Here is a 20205-nt window from a genome sequence, read left to right as displayed (position 1 = left end):
GTATTGGAAGGTATTCAAGAAAACGAAATAAGCAAATGTACAAGAAGTATGGGTTCCAGAACCGTTAAGTGCATTTTACAAAATGGTGGAAATTTGGAACACTTACTTCATTCATTTTCATTAACTTTCGAATAATCATTCGATTTTTCTTTCATTAAATGACAATTCGTTTAATTATTATGAATTGAAATATGTAAGTAATTATTACTTGTTTCTTGATTTGATTCTGATATGTTGCATTTAGTTCAAGATGAGTAAGTTCATTTTCTCATCGAAATGTATTGCTTGTTGTTAATTAAACTAAAGGTATCGAAATGTGATACAGATCCGACCCAAAGAAATTTTGATAAGGGTCAAAATCACCTGAAAATCAACTTTGAATGACATTGTATGATATATCGTTGAATTCAGCGTTAAAAGTTATTTCGAAAAGTGTCTTAAAATATACAGGTCCGTATTGAAAAAAATGAGGTTGAGGGTGGCCCAGAGAGCACGAAACGTTGAATACGAAATCTGATTACGTTAAATTGAGAACAATTTACTGTCGAATAAAAAATTCCTGTAACATTTTTTGATAATATTTGAAATGAAGTGGGAAAAAAAGAAAAATCAAAATGACAGAATTTACTTTTCTCTAATTCTGTGATTATTCCGTTCATTCTTCCACATCTTGTAGAACAAAATCGTGCGAGAATATATCAGAAACGCACAGTTTTCATGGTTATATTTTATTATTATATGTTGGTACTCCGAACTTTCCGCCACGGCTTTATCTGTCAATTCACCAATTTGCCTTAAAGAAATCAGTTCTGCCAACCAACATTTTTCAATGCAAAAATCACTAAATGATATTTATGGAAATATTTCATTGATTTCAATAAAAATGCAATGAATTAGAGAAAATAATGTATAATACTCGTACAGAAGGCTTATTCTACCACTCGTTCATTCAAAAACTTGCCACTTCGTGGCTCGTTTTTGAATTTTGAACTCGTGGAAGAATATGAATGCCTTCTGCACTTGTATTATAAATAACTATTCTCTATTTCTGTGGTTATTCCGTTCATTCTTCCACATCTTGTAGAACAAAATCGTGCGAGAATATATCAGAAACGCACAGTTTTCATGGTTATATTTTATTATTCTATGTTGGTACTCCGAACTTTCCGCCATGGCTTTATCTGTCAATTCATCAATTTGCCTTAAAGAAATCAGTTCAGCCAACCAACATTTTTCAATGCAAAAATCACTAAAATATATTTATGGAAATTTCAATGAAAATGCAATGAATTAGAGAAAATAATGTATAATACTCGTACAGAAGGCTCATTCTACCACTCGTTCATTCCAAAACTCGCCACTTCGTGGAAGAATATCAATGCCTTCTGCACTTGTATTATAAATAACTATTTTCTTATGATATCTCAATAACCGGCCCTGATAATCTCGATTTGTTTGAACGGCCTGATAATGCTTTTATGCATGCAACTTTTTCTCCATTTGACAGACCTTCTAACTCTTATGGTTTAAAAGTTACCAATACAATCCCATTGAAAAAGTGGCCACCCTGTATACTAAAACTACTAATGCGTCCAGAAGACTGGCTAGATTTGATATAAGGAAAATATTACTGTATATTATTCAATCATATGACAACAGGTCATCAATAGAGAGAAAAGACATTAGAAAAAACAACAGAATATATTTATCAAAGAAATACAGAATATAAATATAAAATATTGGTCTACAAATATTATTAGAAAAATCTATTGGTTCAATAAAACAATAGAATATATTTTTCTACATTCATGCAAAAAGCAAAACTTTATTGAACTATATTTAGGGGAAAAATAAGTTCTTTATTGCACTAGTGCAATAAAGTTTTTATTGCACTCATCTGTCATTCTACTTCAACGTGCTGTCATCATGACAAACAAATATTTCAGCCTGAAGGAAATGACGATGTACAGTGCATCCCATTTTGGGTGAGACTGCCAGGTTTCTCGCTTGTTATTTAAGATAGAGCCTTGCGGTTTTCACGTTCCTGTCCTACTTTTTCGTGAAACTCAAGTTGGTCTAATCAGATTTTGCATAACTGTTTCCGTTCAAGAGATACAGGGCGATTTTGGAAATTGATACTTTTGGGACCCCTCCTTTATCTCCGAAGTTATTAGAAATAATGCTGAGGTAAAAACTACGTCTGAATCAGAATTCTGCGTAGAATCCAGTGGCGTACTCCATTTTTTTTTTCGGCGTATGGTTTTGAAGATTCAACACAAACCTATCATTTTTCAATCCTTCATAACATGGACTAAATTTCATCTTTGGCCGCTCATTCGAAAAACATGAAAATCCCGAAATACTATCCGGCCGGCACGATATCATACTATTCAGATCGTGGAGCCGGGCCCTTAGGGGTTACCAATGTGAATGAAAATTTAAAATTTCATGGCTTTTTCAATCCTTAATAACATGGATTAAATTTCATCTTTGGCCGCTTATTCGAAAAACATGAAAATCACGAAATACTATCCGGCCGGCATGATATCATACAATTTAGGTAGTGGAGCAGGCCCCTTAGATGTACCGAATGTGAACGAAAATTTCAATATTCATAGCTTTTTCAATTATCCATAAGATGGACTAAATATCATCTTTGGCCGCTCATTCGAAAAACATGAAAATCACGAAAAACTATCCGGCCGGCACGATATCATACTATTCAGATCGTGGAGCTGGACCCTTAGAGTTACCAATGTGAATGAAAATTTAAAATTTCATGGCTTTTTCAATCCTTAATAACATGGATTAAATTTCATCTTTGGCCGCTCATTCGAAAATTATGAAAATCACGAAAAACTATCCGGCCGGCATGATATCATACAATTCAGGACGTGGAGCAGGGCCCTTAGAGGTACCCAATGTGAACGAAAATTTCAATATTTATAGCTTTTTCAATTATCCATAAGATGGACTAAATATCATCTTTGGCCGCTCATTCGAAAAACATGAAAAACACGAAAAACTATCCGGCCGGCACGATATCATACTATTCAGATCGTGGAGCTGGACCCTTAGAGTTACCAATGTGAATGAAAATTTAAAATTTCATGGCTTTTTCAATCCTTAATAACATGGATTAAATTTCATCTTTGGCCGCTCATTCGAAAATTATGAAAATCACGAAAAACTATCCGGCCGGCATGATATCATACAATTCAGGACGTGGAGCAGGGCCCTTAGATGTACCGAATGTGAACGAAAATTTCAATATTCATAGCTTTTTCAATTATCCATAAGATGGACTAAATATCATCTTTGGCCGCTCATTCGAAAAACATGAAAATCACGAAAAACTATCCGGCCGGCACGATATCATACTATTCAGATCGTGGAGCTGGGCCCTTAGGGGTTACCAATGTGAATGAAAATTTAAAATTTCATGGCTTTTTCAATCCTTAATAACATGGATTAAATTTCATCTTTGGCCGCTTATTCGAAAAACATGAAAATCACCAAATACTATCCGGCCGGCATGATATCATACAATTTAGGTCGTGGAGCAGGCCCCTTAGATGTACCGAATGTGAACGAAAATTTCAATATTCATAGCTTTTTCAATTATCCATAAGATGGACTAAATATCATCTTTGGCCGCTCATTCGAAAAACATGAAAATCACGAAAAACTATCCGGCCGGCACGATATCATACTATTCAGATCGTGGAGCTGGACCCTTAGAGTTACCAATGTGAATGAAAATTTAAAATTTCATGGCTTTTTCAATCCTTAATAACATGGATTAAATTTCATCTTTGGCCGCTAATTCGAAAATTATGAAAATCACGAAAAACTATCCGGCCGGCATGATATCATACAATTCAGGACGTGGAGCAGGGCCCTTAGAGGTACCCAATGTGAACGAAAATTTCAATATTTATAGCTTTTTCAATTTTCCATAAGATGGATTAAATATCATTTCTGGCCGCTTATCCGGAAAATATAAAAATCACGAAAATCTCTTCGGCCGGTATGAAATTCTTCAATTCCATCCTGAAATTGATCCCTAGATGTGGCCTATGTAAACGAAAAATTACTACTCGCTAGATCTTTCATTTCTCTATAAGATAAACCTCATTTTATTACATTCACGCATCTAGAAATTCAATCAAAATATCGAAAATGGCGAAAGTGTGTTTGACCGTGGTGGAATGAATGGTTCCCGTGGAGCTGGCCGGCCGGGAGCTAACCTTACCGGCGTCATATATCATGTACCTATATATTTAGTATTCTGTGATATCAACTGAATCAATTCCATAAAAAGTTCGAAATTAAATCGGTCCATTAAAACTCAATTCGAAAGTAATAATCATCCTGATAAAGCGAAAATGAACCTCAATAATGTTTTATTACTGAAATGGCTACAAAGACTCCAGTTCAAAAATAGTCAGATAGAACTGCAGTCTTCAACAGCAACACATTTTTATTCACTTTAGCTAAGAGATTTTGATGATTTTTACAAGTTCAGAAGTACTTATAGGATATTAATCGTATTTCTTTTATATTTTTTCAGTTGATATTTACTCTGAGAATGACATTGTTAAAATGAAAGTTATTTTTAAAAAACATTTCAACTGTTATTTAATGTTTCCAATCCTTCAGAGGTGCCTACGTATCCCAGCAAAATCATATATTGAAAATTATCGTTTGTTTATATAATAATAATCTGAAGCATCTTAAATTCTTCCATTATACAGCCTACTTTTTACTAAAAGATTCGAAAATGAGAAAAAATTTCAATTTGTTTTCCAAAGATTTTCCGGAGAACCATTAAAGTTATTTGCGTAAAATTCTATACAATATTCAACCCCATCGGGTTACATTCTAAACGTTGTATACAACATTGAACTACATTTAGCAGTATTAAAATATTCATTTTATCAACATAACACAACAAGAAATATATTAACAATAGAATCTATATCAAATAGAAATATTCTTTTCAAGCTGATTTAAAGCTTCTTCGCCATCAATTGATGATGTAACTGGTTGTAACTGTAAAAATTATCAGAAATTCAAATGGAGAATATATCAAAAAAATTCACATACCTTTGAAAATAAGTATATGATGTCTTATTTGATTTGTTATCGAATCTTCATCTCATCGGTCATTGTTTCTGATGTATACGATGAAGGCTCCTCCAAGGATGAGATATTTTTGCTTTTCAAAACATCCTTCACTAGATGGGAAAATCTAGAAAATTTAAAATAATGTCAAAAAAAATATATGATCTGATTTATCAAAATTATCTATTACAAATTTTTTTTTACATAGTATTAAGACATTCTCAAAGAAAACTTACTGCTGACTGATCTTTAGAATCACTTTATCAAGGAAAGGTTCGCTTATTTCATTATGTTTTTAATATTCATTGATGACCTTTGATGCTCTCTCAATTGTGAGGCTCTAACCTATGCTGATGATCTGAAGCTGTTCATGAGAATACATGGAATTAATGACCAATTACTTCTTCAGTCAAGTTTGGAGTTGGTTCAAGGTTGGTGCTTGCGGAATGTTAAAGTTACTTTCACAAGGAAGACGCTGCCACTAGCTTTCGATTATCACATTGGTGGTGATTTTATTGCGGCTTGAGATCGCTTTCGTGACCTGGGAGTTTGGTTTGACAGTGAGCTGAGTTTTGTTCCACATGTTGAGGATCTGTGTTCATCTGCCTGTAAGTCTTTCAGGAGCTTCCGTGAGCTAGACGATCTGTCTGCTCTCAGAAATGTCTACTTTTCACTTGTTCTCAGTAGGTTGGAGTACGCTAACATGATTTGGTTCCCAATTTATGCAACGCATCTTACTGCCATTGAGCGAGTTCAGAGGAAGCAGGGGCGGATCCAGACGATGTCTGAGGGGGGGGCCATAAAAAGTCACGGCTCATATCGATTAGCAAAATAGCGGCATTTTTTGTTGGTGCCTGCTGGGTCAAGTGTTTTTTTTTAAGAAACATGTATTTTAGTAATTCATATCATATGAAAAAATTATCCAAAATTGTTGTAGTACAAAAACAAGTTCAAACAATTTCATGAATACATGTAGATTTATTTCATGAGAATGTACTATAATTTGAATATTTATTAAACTCGATTTGAGGGATTATTATTATTAGTTCCAGTTGTCGCTTAGCTGGTACATCTGTCACCATTGTCCATTACTCACGCGAATGTTGAATGTAATCTGTAATTCACATTGCTTCTTTACTGTTCCATTTTGTTAGTTCAACTCAAGTATACAAGGTGAGTTGAAGTTGTACATTGAATTTAGGTAACTACAGATTCCCCTGGTCAAATTAAAAATTTTTTTGCATTTACCATTTTTCTCAGATTTTTCTCGGGTGAAAAATTATGCATTTAAAGGTTTCACAATGGGCTAATGCACTCCTGATGCGTACACCACCGATATAACACAAAACTTCATTGTGAACATAGAAGTTCCATGAGTTATATTATTTATTTGGATGAACGTTGCCAGATCCACTAATAATGACGTTGAATTTGAAGTAGGACACATTTTGCATATTATTAAAAGCTTCAAGGACTTTGATCACGTTATAATCCAGCAGTCCAGCATCTATTTTAACATTTTTGCATCAAAGTAAAACAATGATGAATACATTAATTTTTTTTGAGAAACTATTCGAAATGACCTTTCTTAAAAATGCAAAAAAAAATATGATAATCGATTGGGATTATGGATCATTGATACATTTCATTCTTTATTTTAGTAAGGGTATTTCAGAAAAAAAAAAAAAGATTATACAAAAAAAAACGCGGCAACATTGCTTCAGCTTTGTGAGTGCTTTACTCAGGGGTGGATCAGTAATTATCGTGCAATTTTTCGCACAATTTTATTTATTTTTTTAATATTTTTATATTGTATATTTGCAAAAGCTGGATAATGCAAAAAGTATTTCAATTCAATTCACACAATTACCGGTACTTCCTTAACATAATAATACTCGTTACTATCCCCTTTCATATCCACTAGAATGCAAGAATATACATGCATCAATAGTTAATTTTTCAAAGGCCACCATTTTTTTTATAGGACTTGGTTGCGCATCTATATTTTCTGTAATAATCAATCATTATAAAAAAAGATAAATATCAATTGAACAATTTTATTAATATCAATAGAAAGCAAGTCTGTGGGAGCTATAATAAAAATATTATTATCGTTACACAAAACGAAACATGGACCAGAAAACAATAAATTGTTGGGGTCAAGGTTAACTAACGAATAATTGAAATTACTGTTTCACTGATTGAAATTGTGTAAAAACATCAGAGGTATTGTAATTAGTTCAAGGTATACCTACTGAACCGTATCTCTGCAGAGAAAAAATATAATTAGAGTTAAAAATATATATTAGTTTCGCTGAATGAAAATATTAGAAGGTAGGTTCCAGTTGAAGAGCAATCAAACCTAAAAGTTGATATATCGCTCCATTCTTCGCAGTCAATAGCAAAACAGAATAGTTATCCAACAATTATAACTAAACTATTTTTAATGAAGTCCTAAAAATATTTGTTCAAGGCTATAAATAATAGGTACCTACTTATAGGACATAAAAATGTCATGTTAGAAAAACGGTTGAACTTAAAATTCAAATTAACATTTATTGATCTAAAAAATACAATAATTGTACACAAAAATAATCGCGAGAACTATATGACCTAAGTATACGTTGTATGTCATGAAGCCCCTATAACTTAAATGAATAAAAAATAATAATCCGATACAATATTCCAAGAATTATTTTTCATTTCTCTTATTCAAACCTAAAATGTAAGCCATGTGTGTGTTTTAATTCCTCACAATGAGTGGAATAAAATCGGCCACATTTTTTCCATTATACAGAGTGGTCCAGATTTTAGTGCAATAACTTTGGCGTCGGATAGAACAACTCTTTTCATGAAAAAAATTCTTCTATTAATTGTAAATTCCACACATAGTTCAAACAGTGGCGGAGTCTCATCCAACCACTGATCTTCTAAGCATTTTATACCACTTTATATCAAAAAAGTAAAAATTAGCCGACTATAAATAACGGATATCTATTGGTCATCACTGTTTCACTTTCAAAGTAGGCCCGCTTTCGAAATAATTCACTCACCTACTGAAAAATCTACTTCAGTACTCATCACGAAAAAATATGAGGTATGGAAAAAAAATCATCATTTTTGCATAAAATCAATACTTCAATTACCACAGTTAGAATGATCCAATTTAAGTCGAATATGCGCCGTTTTGTTCTATAACTTGTTGTCAGTTTGAAGGTTTTTTGTATGCCTCTCTCATAGAAACCCTTGTCGCTATTGGCAAAAAAAATGAAGACAGCCTATTTTCACAAGCCTCTGTTGAAACGAATTTTTCACCAGCAAAAATTGCGATGGACAGCAAGAGATAAGGATGCATAAGAACCTCTGGCGAGTCCCTATCGATGTGTTTGGACTTACGTTGTCTCCATGGAACACAATTTCTCTCCTATTGGTCGCTTATGAGCAATTGCTTCCTTCAGAAGGTCCAAATGTTGACAGTACAAATCCGAGTCAACATTTGTGCCTTAGGGGAGCAGCTTGTAGATAATTTCCTTCCAATCACTCTAAATACACAGCAAAACCTTCCTGACCGTTTCCGATGGCTCACCGCTTTTTTACCACGATTGTTTTCGCTTGATGTTGTTGTGAGTCGTCCACTTTTCATCACCAGCCACCAACCTTTTCTAAAACGGGGTGGTTTTGTTGCGATTCGCAGATGGAAATTCGGTCTAAGAAGTTTTTTGCGGTAACTCATGTGGTACCCATACATCTAGCTTCTTCTTGAGACCAGCCTTATGCAAATGGTTCCAAACGGTTTTTTGTGCAATCTTCAACTCTTGAGCAATGGAAACAGAACTCGATAATGTCCATGATTTTGTCGATCTTTTCGACAATTGGTCTCAAGTGCGTGATGCATCTTTGACATAGAAATTACCAAGATGGAATCGACGAAACCAAAATTGCGCGTGATTGTCTATTACAGTATCAAAACCATAACCATTATTTAAATTTTCAGCCGCTTGGCTTGCATTCTCGACTTTATCGAAAAAAACTCAAATATAACGTATTTTTTCTTTAACGCGCGCTCAAACTAAACGAAGTAAACTAATCACAAAACTGTCGAAAAAGATTATGTAGTACGAAATCTCATCTTTCTAACGCCATTTAGTGGAACCTGGTCGGACCTATAAAACACGAAATGCAGATAACTAAAGCTATCCATTGGAAAAAAAAATTAAAAACTAAATGAGTGAATAGTCTTCGGTAATTCAGGATACACTTTTATATTTATAAGGTCCGCGAGGGGGGGGCCATGGCCCCCATGGCCCCTCCCCTGGATCCACCCCTGAGAGGAAGTTCCTGAAATACGTTGTATATAGGAAGACAGGCATAGATAGATAGATAGATAGTTTATTTCCAGATTATATACAAAAACTTATACATAAAAAGAAATAGTGTCAAAAAAAACATACAAAAGAAATAAATTAAACTAAATTCTCAGAATTGAAGTAATCGTTCATATTATATGGTTCAAGATTAATTAACAAATTTTTAACATCTTTCTTGAATTTATTGAAACTATTACAACATTTTATATTGTTAGGCAACTTATTAAAAATTTTTATGCACATATAAAAAGGACCTTTTTCTAATAAAGTTAACCTGTGCTGTAGATAAATTAAATCATGTGTTCTGGTAGCATAATCATGACTGTGACCTGTATCAAATTGATTTTTATTTTTGAAAGTGAACAACAAACATTCATAAATATAGAGCCCATATACAGTCATGATAGACAAAGTCTTAAATTTGCCTCTGCATGATTCTTTAAATTTCATGTTACATATTGTTCTTAGAATTCTTTTCTGCACAATGAAAACTGATTGAATTTTATAGTTGCTTCCCCAAAAAATTATACCATACTTCAGATTTGACTCGAAGTTAGCAAAATACAGAATTTTAAGTGTATTCATGTTCATGTAATTAGCGACAGTTTTGATTCCATATCCGATACTTCCCAATTTCAAGCATAATTGACTTATATGCGTTTCCCAATTTAAAAATTCATCAATATTCACCCCTAAGAATTTTGTAGTTGTTACTGGATACATTGTATGATTTTCAATTTCAATCACTTCTGGTTTGGACAAATTTGATTGTTTAGTTCTAAATATCATTAAATTGGTTTTAGATTCATTTATTTTCAGTTTATTCATATCGAACCAACGTTTTGCGTTAATAAAGATGGTTTCTGCTCTTTCGAGAACTTCTGGTATATTTTTCCCGCCCACTAATATATTAGTGTCATCGACATAATTCGTCGTAAGGCAACAATCTAATGATGAAGGAAGGTCATTTATAAAAACTATGAATAAAATGGGTCCAGCTATACTCCCTTGTGCTATACCGGTATTGACAATTTTGATATCAGATTTGATAGACTTATCAACTGAAACCTGTTGCTTTCTATTTGTGAGAAAAGAACGTATCCATTCATTCGCTCTTCCTCTTATGCCATATTTATCTAATTTCAGCAGTAGAAGCTCATGGTTAACGCAATCGAAAGCCTTGCTAAGATCAATAAAGAGACCTAAAGCTAAATGTTTGTTCTCTAAGTGATTCAGAATTGCATTTATAAACTGATATATGGCGGTATTTGTTGATTTGCCTTTCAGGTAGCCATGTTGGAATTTGGAGAAAATATTGTGTTCATTCATAAAATTGAGCAGTCTAGAAATCATCACCATTTCGAAAATTTTCGAAAAAGCGGCCAACAAACTAATCGGTCTGTAATTACCCAGATCATCAGGATCCCCTTTTTTAAATAATGGTTTGATGATAGCAAATTTCAATTGATCAGGATAGATTGAATATTTCATAGAGTTATTAATGATGTAACAGATAATTTCTGACAGTTCTCTTATTGATGATTTCACGATGGCAATAGGTACGTCGTCATAACCAGAACAAAGTTTATTTTTCAGATGATGAGACAAATCTACAAGTTCATGTGTGGTGACCGGTTTAAGAAATATAGAGCAATTATTATCTTGAATCATACATTCGAAAGGGATATTGCTTTGATTTGCAGAAATATTTTGTACTATATTAACAAGGTAATCATTGAAGTCCTTGGCTAATTTTTTTGAATTATTTCGTGTTGAATTTTGTTGATTACAACTTTTTCCTGTCAATTCTTTGCATATAGCCCACATAGATTTCATCTTACAATCCGATTTCGCTATTCTCTCTTCAAAAACCCTATATTTTTCCAGTTTTAACATTTTGTCATACTCTTTTTTACAAAGACTATACTGATTTTTGTAAGATGAATCGTATTCAGATAAAAGCAGCAAAATATCCAAGCAATTTTTTGCCTGTTTTATGTTAGCATTCGGTTCAAAGTGAATTTTCTTTTTCGTATGTACTAAAGTTAAAGGAAAACATTCATTGAAAAGGCTTATGAATTGATTACTGAAAACACGCCATTGTTCATTGACATTAGATTTTTCGGTCAGATAAACATTTGTCCATGATTGCTGTGAAAGTTTACTTCGGAAAAGTTCTTTGTTTTTTTCAGTGAAAAATCTTTTTCGAGAAAGTTCATTCTTAGAAGTATTAATTATTTCAAAAGATACTTTTTGAGCCCTATGATCAGAAATGTGGTACTCTAAAACCTCAGCTTTCAGCTTACCCACAAAGTTAGTACATATATTATCTAGAGAACTTTTTGAAAGATGAGTTACTCTGGTATAGTCATTAATTTGAGGTTCAATAGAAAAATGATTCAAAAGAGTAAATAACCTGTTTTTAGTGTTATTCTCTTCCCTCATTTCGATGTTAAAGTCCCCTGCTATAAATATGATGATATTGGGTTCAATTTTTTCGGATAACAAACATTCAAGTTTTTCAAAGAATACCTCGATAGTTCCATTTGGAGGTCTGTACACTGACACAATTATCATCTTCATTTTATTCACTTCACACTGTATAGCACTGCATTCAAATTCTCCGATAGTAGATAGGTTACTAATGGATTCACATTGCTTTGCTAAAATGTTATTCTTGATAAAAATTGCCGATCCACCGTGTTTTCCTATTTCCCGACACATACTGGCCGCTAACTTGAAGTTTTTCAATCCCAGTTGGCAGATTTGTTCCCTTGATTTCCAGTGTTCTGTTATACAGAGAATGGAACAATCTGGGTTGTCTGCAAGTAACTGTTCAAGTTTGTCGATACTATTTCCTAAGGACTGTACATTTTGATGGATAATGCTTATTGTGTTAAGTAATTCAATTAATGGTTTTGAGGGTCTACTTGTTGAGTTAGCACCCTCTTTTTGCCAAAAAACCTCGACACAATTGCTCCAGAAGGCCAGATCTCTCGTTTCCAGGCTTCTTTGAGATGTTCTTGCCGGATTGTTACCTTCATAGAGGTATATTTGTCAGGGTATTTAGAAGCATGTACTTCACAACTAACATCGGGAAATTTATTCTTTAAGATGCCCACTAAATCACTGGTTTTCGTACTTGGATGTAATCTGGTGACATGTAGAGAGACCAATTTCGGTACAGTCTGAATGGTTCCTGCCTCGTTACATTGACCAACCACAAAATTACGACGTCTTTTAGGTTTAACTTTTATCCAATCAGTGTTATTTTGATTTTTGAAATTACTTTCGTTTTTTTCTGTATGACTCGAAGCTCTACCCACATTTTCAAATTCAAATTGATCAGATTGAAAATCGTACTGTTTATTTATACCAGTAGGCTGTATCGGGTTTTTCGGAATCGCAGATGTTGATGTTTTCATAATATTATGACTTGTACTTTGTTTACCCTTTTCTACTGCACTAGCAAATGATGACATATGTGGAGCATTCCTGCTGTTAACGTTCGTTATCGGAACGGTTTTTTGTTGTGTATTGTTCAACGAATTTCGTGATTTTTCATCCATGATAATAACTTTTTCCTTGAGAAGTTGGATATTTTCTTGCAAAATTGTGTTTTTTGAATCTTTCTCTTCAATAAGTTTACGTAACAATATATTTTCAGCGGATAGGACGTCGTTATTTCCACTGATTGTCCTGCTAGATGTTTGTTTCTCCTTGCATGGATCACATGTCCAAAAAATATTTGGATTTTCAGTTAAAATTTTCAACCAATGGTCTTTTAATGACGCACAATTTGTGTGATATTTATTATCACAAAAAAAACACTTAATAAACTTCGAAGAAACTATAAAGTTTTCAGAGCACTTTTCACACACGTCTGCATACGATGCCATCTTGACGGAGCGTAGTGTTGATCCTTCCAGCATTATGGAAGAGCTGAGGCTTTCAACCTTATTTGAGCGGCAGGTTCAGCAGTGCGCGAGATTCGCCCAAAAACTCTTAGGCGGAAGGATTGACTGCCCATATCTACTCTCTCGGGTGAACATTCACGTCCCGAGGATGGCAGCCAGAAGTTCTCCAACATTTAGTCTACCCACGCCTCGAACCAACATTCTCCAGCGGGCACCAGTGTATAGGCTTTGTGATTGTGCTAACAAAGTCAATATTAGTCTATTGTAGTTGTTTATTTCAAGTTTTTTTTTACTTTTTTATATCTATCTTTTTTTTTTGGAGTACTTGCCATTTCGTTTAGTTTTTTAGGGAATTCACATGTATTTTCTTTAAGTTGATGTAATTTGTCACCCTGTTACTGGGAACTTTCCTGTTGGGTAAATAAAGTTATTATTATTGTTACTGTCAATCTCAGAGTATTTTTCTGCAAACTGTAGAACTGGTTTAACAGCATCATTGTACTCGCTTCGGCGGTACATATACTAAAATTGGAACGATACAGAGAATCATGTAAGTACTAGCTTCTTTGGGGGGTATTCTAAATAATCTTGGAATAGCACTAATATTTTGCAGCTGTTCAGAAGTTTCATTCACCTTGAATGAAGTCAAAAAATTACCCAGATCAACAGAAAATTCACTTATAATTTTATTGTTGTTCTCTATCACAGGCTTCATCATTTCAGGGAATATGTTGTACAAGTTTCCAGCTGAATTAAGGGTATCTTTTTCACCAAGCAGGGCCCCCGCAACCGCGAGTTCAACGCGTGCATCGCACGCGGGCACCACTCTAAAGGGGCGCCAAAATCTCTTATAGACCGCATGAAAAACCGAAAGACCAAAGGTTTTTGAAAAAGATTTTTTTTTTATTTTTTCAACAATTTTCAACGTACAAAGACATCTTTTACACATCCAAACAAGTTCCCGAACGTCGCAATCCCCATAAAATAACCTCGGCCACAGATTGCAATTATACGATTCTTTTCGAGTAAACAAATCATAAATAATCATCCCTTTGTCGGTACGGGATTTTTTTATGGACCACCTGCACCGGACGGCGGGCACCATTTCTTCGATCATCACTAAAACGCATATGGTACACATAAACAATCATAAATAATAATAATAATATTATTATTAATAATAATAATACTTTATTTCTCCATAACTTACAAGCTGTCTTCCCCCGCGAGCTCAAGAAAGCTCAATTAAGAGCTCGTGTTTGTGCCCGCTTGAGGAATCAACAGAACAAAACAAAATGTATTTTTGTAATATATACATACAGGTAAGTCCTACACTAAATTACAATTTAATACTGAGCTGGCTTACTGATTATTATGAACACCTGAAAATCTCAAAACAATTCATGAGCTGCCTGTCTTCCAGAACTGTCGAGTAACCAGGATTTTGTGTGTTTTCTAAGGGAATGAAAGCTCTGCGGCATTTTAAGAAAAGATGGTATTACATTATAAATTTGGGGTAACCTGTAGAGAAGCGAAGATCTTGATTTTTCTCTGGTCACTCTTGGACCTCTCACTATCCCATTTTCAGCTTGACGCGTTCTATGGGTTGAATCCATAAAGTCAAGCCTGTGTCGAAATTTCGGAATAGAGGTTATCAAAGTCTTCAAATAAAGTTGTCTGGGATCAAGAATCCTCAGCTCCCGGAACAACATCTCCGTTGGAAATAGGATAGGCTTTTCAAAGAGAACCTTCAATAACCGTTTCTGCGCTCTCTCAATAATGAGGCAATATCTTCCCACAAGACCACCCCAGGCACTAATACCATACTGGAGGACCGACTGTACAAGGGCGTAGTCCACGGTATAACGCATATCCCATGGCAAGATTTCCCTCGCTACGCGGATCTTATATAAAATTTTCCTCAATCTTTTGTGCAACTCTACACTGTGAATATCCCACCTGAGGTGACAGTCAACATAGACTCCAAGATACCTAGTAAACTCTACACGATTGATCCTGTCACCATCGAAACAAAGATAGTCATAATCAGGCAATGAGTTAACAGTCAAAGAAATGGGCAGGAAGTGTGTCTTCTTCATATTCACCGAGAGCATGTTCCAATCAAACCACCTTTTCACAGTGTTCAAATCAGTTATGGCCATATTTTTAACCTCCTCCCATGAACTCTGTTCAAATACAAGACATGTGTCATCAGCAAATGAGATTATTTTAGCTTTAATATTCAGATTGAGGAGGTCGTTATATAAGGAAAAGTATTGGACCGAGGACTGTACCCTGGGGTACACCCCACTTAACCATTACCTCATTACTCAATGCATTATTGATCTTTGTCTGCTGTATCCTTCCTGACAAATAACACTCAAACAACTTAAGTGCTACGCCTCTTATACCTATGTTCTGAAGCTTTTTCAATAGTTTCCTGTGGCAAACGGTGTCAAATGCCTTCTTCAGGTCAACGAACTATAAGAAGAACATTTTTGTTCCGCAAGAGCAGAAGATTCTATGACCGCGACTCTATGATGGGGACCCGAGGGAGAAAACTTCACTTCCGTTTCTGACCAGTCAGTCGTTCAGTCATTCAGAGGTTAAGAAGCATTAATTATAGATTAATTCAGAATTCGTTTTTTTTACTTTTTACTTTGTGTTTGATACTGAATATACAGTTAAACCAGTGAACTCTTTTTCAATACCATTCCACATAATCCAATAGGTTATGAGCCCAGTTCACGATTGGTATTAGGAAATTAATAGAAGTTTTTCATTGAAAAACCCCAGTGACGCTAACCAACAAAATGGCGAGTGGAAGCATGGCGAGTTCTGTGAGTGACATTCTACAACTGAATGATGGAAATTTTTCGAACTGGTTATTCCGGCTGAAGTGTTTACTGGAGGAAAAACAATGTAGAGAAGTTGTGGAGAAGAAGATTAACCTAACAGGTCTAACAAGCGAACAGAAGCAGGAAGTCGAGAAAAATGATGCTAGAGCAAAAGTCAATCATCGTCCAGTGTATTACTGATAGGCACATAGAATATGTGAGGAATGCTGATTCTGCATTTGAGATGATATCTTCACTGAAGAATATATTTGAAAGGAAGAGCACACTATCAAGGTTGTATGTGAGAAGGAAGTTATTAACTTTGAAATGTGATGAAAATGAGAAACTCCAAGACCATTTCATTAAGTTTGATGGACTTATTCGAGATCTAGAATCCACAGGTAATCAGCTCGAAGAGGACGATAAGGTATGTCATCTTTTATTAACATTGTCTCAAAAGTACGAAACAGTTATAACTGTCCTAGAAACAACGGAGGCAAAATTAACTGTTGATTTTGTTAAAAGTAAGTTGCTGGATGCAGAACTAAAAATGAATGAAGGAAACAAGCCCAGAGAAGAACAATGTTCATTTGTTACCAAAGAAAAATCTAAGGATATTAAAAAATGTTTTAGGTGTGGACGTACTGGTCACTTTATTGCACAGTGTCGAAGCAAATCAAAGAGCCAAAGGCAAGGGAACTTTGAAGACAGACAGAAGTTTAACCAAAAAGGAGAAAGTAGAAACAACAATGAAAGAGTAAATGTCTGCAGGCAAGAAGAAAATGAAATTTCTTTCATAGCGACAACCTCAGCTGCAGCACTATTAGGTAAATCGGAAAATAAAGTGAGTACATTAAAGTTCATGATAGATTCTGGTGCAACACAGCATTTAGTTTGTGGGGAAATTGAAAAACACATGTGTGATATACAGAAAATTGAGCCACACATAATAAAAATAGCTAATGGTGAAAAAATGCAGGCTCTCAAAAAAGGAAAACTCAAGGTAATGTTCCATGGAATTAAAATAACAATAAATGCCTTAATAGTAGAAAATCTTTGCTTCAATTTGCTATCAGTTCAAAAAATTAATGATGCTGGTTACAAAGTAGAATTTGAGAAAAATCAAGCTAAAATAATTATTAGAGAAGAATTCATATTGTGTAATTTCGAGAGAGGGTTGTACACTGTTGAACTTCAACTACAAAAACATAAATCAGACTCTTGCATGATAGTTAAAAATGATAATATTTGGCACTTGAGGCTTGGTCATTTGAATAAAAGAGGATTAGAGCTACTAAACTTACCCTTTTCAAATGATGTGTGTTCCTCATGCAGACAAGGCAAAGCAACAAGAAAGCCTTTCAAATTGATCGGTGAAGAAAGATCGAAGGATAGGTGAACTTCTGCACACAGATATTTGGGGACCATCCCAAACAACAACGATGAATGAAGAGAGGTATTACCTCACAATTATAGATGATTTTTCTCATTTCACAGTTGTTTATCTGTTAAGGAATAAAAACGAAGCTGATGATTATATTATTAAATATGTTTTAGAATTACAAAACAGAAACGTCAAGGTGTCACGACTGAGATCTGATAATGACAAAGAATTTTGTACCTCAAAATTAAGAAAGTTTTGTGAATCCCATGGTCTGAAACAAGAATATACTTGTACATATACACCACAGCAAAATTCTGTGGCAGAAAGAATGAACAGAACCATTCTCGATAAGGTAAGGTGCATGTTTATCGACACAAACTTACCAAAATCTCTTTGGGGGGAAGCAGTGAGATGTGCAGTTTATCAGATAAACCGTTCACCCACAAAAGCACTTGAAGAAAGAAGAAGCACGATACCTGCTGAAATGTTTGGTAAGATAAAAGACTCAAATAGACTTAAAATTTTTGGTTCAAAGGCTTGGTACTATAAGCTGCCACGAGAAAATAAGTTGGAACCACGAGGGGAAGAGGCATTTATGGTAGGGTATGGTGGACCAGGTTACAGGCTCTGGGATCCTAAATTGAATCAAATAATAATTTCACGAGACGTTGTATTTGATGAATCAGATTTTAAGTATAAAGAAAACAAACCTGACACAAGAGAAATCATTGTAGAAACTAGTTCTTATGATAATGTTATAGATCAAAACGTTCAACATGATGAAGGTGAGTCAACGACAGAAACAAGAAGTAGAAGAATCAAAGCACCAGCCAGGTATGAAGATTTTGAATCTTCACTGTATGGTATCAATTGGAGAAGATCCCCCAGAAACCTATGAGGAGGCTATGAGATGCCAAGATAAAGAAAACTGGAAGATTGCAATTAAAGAAGAAATAGAAGCACTTCAGAAAAATGAAACATGGAAGATGGTATCGTTGCCTGAAGGTAAGAAACCAATAGACAGTAAGTGGGTTTTCAAGATTAAAAGACCACCAGATGGCACACCCTCAAAATTTAAAGCAAGGTTATGTGCACGAGGTTTCAAACAGAAGGAAGGTATAGATTTTAAAGAAATTTTTGCACCAACAACAAGATATGACTCAATAAGAATGTTACTTTCTTTGGCAAATTACAAAAAATATAAATACGCACAGTTTGATATCAAAACAGCATTTTTGTATGGCGAGCTAGATGAAGAAGTTTATATGATTCCTCCACTTGGACTCTATGAAAGATCTACCAATCTTGTTTGTAAGTTAAAGAAATCACTCTACGGATTAAAACAAGCACCTAGATGTTGGAATCAAAAGTTCAATTCGTTCTTAGAGAATTTTGGTTTTACTCAATCAGATGCTGATAAATGTGTTTACAAAGGTTATGTTAAAAATTTCATAGTTTTGTTAATTATTTATGTTGATGATGGACTAATATTTTCTTCAGATGAGACTATAATAAACATTGTCTTGGAAGAGTTGAAAAATTGTTTTGAAATTACTATTGGAAATGCTAACTATTTTGTAGGTCTCGAAATTCATCATGATATTGAAGAGGGAACAATGTTTCTAAGCCAAGAAAATTACACAAGACAAATAATCAGAAAATTTGGACAAGACGATGCTCATCCTGTAAGTGTACCAATGGATGTTCATTCTTTTTCAAACATTAATGATGAATCAAGTGAAACAGGGGATCAACTCATTCCATATAGACAAGCAGTTGGTTCTCTAATGTTTTTAGCAGTTGTTTCTAGACCTGACATTGCACAAGCGGTGGGAGTGGTTAGTCGTTACCTAAACAACTACTCTACCGTTCACTGGAATATGGTGAAGAAGATAATTCGCTATTTGAAGGGGACAGTCAACTACGGCATACTGTACAAAAATGATAAAGGAATACTGGAAGGTTTCAGTGATGCAGATTTTGCAAGCGATAAAGAAACAAGACGTTCTACGACAGGATATGTCTTCAAGTTAAATGGAGGTCCAATAACATGGTGTAGCAAACTCCAGCCAACAGTTTCACTTTCAACAACAGAATCTGAATTCATTGCTGCTGCACAAGCTACAAAAGAGGCCATTTGGTTGAGAAAACTTATGTCTGATATTCGAGAAGACCTGCATGGACCAACACAACTAATGATTGATAACCAGAGTGCTATCAAACTTATTAAAAATCCTGAATTTCATCAAAGAACGAAACATATTGACATCAAGTTCAAGTTCATTCGTGAACATTATGATTGTGGAGATATAGAACCAAACTACATAAACACGAAGGACCAGGAAGCTGACATATTTACAAAACCATTACCGAAAGTACAGTTCCAGAGACTCAGATCAAAACTTGGAGTTACCAGTTTGAATACACAGAATGAGGAAACTACTCTGCGTAACAAAAGGTGGGAGTATAAGAAGAACATTTTTGTTCCGCAAGAGCAGAAGATTCTATGACCGCGACTCTATGATGGGGACCCGAGGGAGAAAACTTCACTTCCGTTTCTGACCAGTCAGTCG

At 34.5% G+C, this 20205-nt stretch overlaps 1 long non-coding RNA gene across 1 annotated transcript; it reads right to left on the bottom strand.

Annotated features, from left to right (window-relative positions):
* Positions 1-4916: 4916 nt before the first annotated feature.
* Positions 4917-5966, bottom strand: LOC123684827. Its single transcript, XR_006748194.1, has 3 exons — positions 5364-5966; positions 5110-5254; positions 4917-5055 (listed from the first exon to the last, which is right to left on the bottom strand). It is a non-coding gene; the product is annotated as an uncharacterized LOC123684827 (long non-coding RNA).
* Between the last annotated feature and the right edge of the window lie 14239 nt (positions 5967-20205).

Source organism: Harmonia axyridis, chromosome 7 (genome assembly GCF_914767665.1).
Source record: "Harmonia axyridis chromosome 7, icHarAxyr1.1, whole genome shotgun sequence".
In the NCBI taxonomy this organism is placed as follows: domain Eukaryota; kingdom Metazoa; phylum Arthropoda; class Insecta; order Coleoptera; family Coccinellidae; genus Harmonia; species Harmonia axyridis.
The sequence above is the reverse complement of the archived record's forward strand: the minus strand, read 5'-3'. Positions and strand labels throughout refer to the sequence as shown.